The following is a 1,299-nucleotide window of genomic DNA, read 5'->3' on the forward strand; positions in this document are numbered from 1 at the left end:
TTGCTGGGACTTTGGTTGAAGAGAGCAGTGATTTTGTCATCTCTCTGCAGAAGAGTTGGAGACTGGTACGTGGAATATGAGACAGATTAGAGTAGGGTAGGGTGGGGTGGGAAAACGGAAGAGTGACAAGATTGACAAGAAGATGAAAAGCTGAGGGGATGAAGAATGCAGGAAAATTCATTGAGGAGACAAGAGGGCGGGAATGGAAAGACCAAAGTTGGAGTGCGAGAAGGATGAGGCAAGATTCAGTTTGGCATTTGGACTGCACATAAAAATAATTCACACACATATATCTTCAAAACAAGTGGAAGTTATCCTTGATGCCGCAGGAGTGCTGAAGAAAAAAAACAGGATCAGTGTTTGCTGCGCCAATGGACTGTCACCTCAGTAAGGTCCACTAAAGAGTCTGTTTATTCCATGTTGTAAAAAATTCAACCAGAAGGGAGACTTCACAACTTGTTTAACCTTGCTTTTTGTGTGCCTTGTGAGAAGAGATAATCATCTATTTCACAAAATCGTTCACCATCTGCCTGCCACAGCAGGAGTTTGATGGAATCCTCTTTACCTGCCTGCTGCAAGAGCACAGCTCCAAATTCCGTGCAAGAAAAGGCAGCCTATTTAGTTGTCACATGCCCACTGCTATAAACAATTACTCCTACCTTCACCACAAAACTGTGGGCCCTACCTACAAGACAAACAGTAGCAATGTTCAGTGGTTCCTTCAAAAGCACAGACCAAACGACAACCTCTCAGCTGCAGAGCACAGTAGAAAGGGTTTGAAACAGCTTTATATTCATCTACAATTTGCAAATCATCCTAACTGTAAATATAATGACATTCCTTCATTTACACTGGTTAAAATCCTGTAAATTTACCTGAATGATCTGCAGTGAATTTTTTTTTTGAATGCAAGAACATGCCACTTTTTCATCAATCCCATGGGCTTTTAGTTTTCAAATCAGACGGTTGTGTGAGATTTGTCAAATGTTGCAAAATCTACAGTGATTACATCAGATATCCTTCGACATTAATAATTTTTTTAAATTCAATTGTTTCTCAACCACAATCTTTCCTTAACATGTTTTATAATAAGATAATTCAGGGCCATTTGGGTGTAATTAGGTGGCACGGGCTCATGGGCTGAAAGAGCCAGTTACCAAGCTGCTTATACTGTATATCTGCAGAGAAAATGCTGCTCTAGAATTCTCCGAGCCATCTATATTTTTGCTTTATACATATATTTTGGTCATGCATTAACAAGTACTTCTCTAGCATATTGTACAAACGATACAATGAAAC

Source organism: Narcine bancroftii, chromosome 5, assembly GCF_036971445.1.
Source record: "Narcine bancroftii isolate sNarBan1 chromosome 5, sNarBan1.hap1, whole genome shotgun sequence".
NCBI lineage: Eukaryota > Metazoa > Chordata > Chondrichthyes > Torpediniformes > Narcinidae > Narcine > Narcine bancroftii.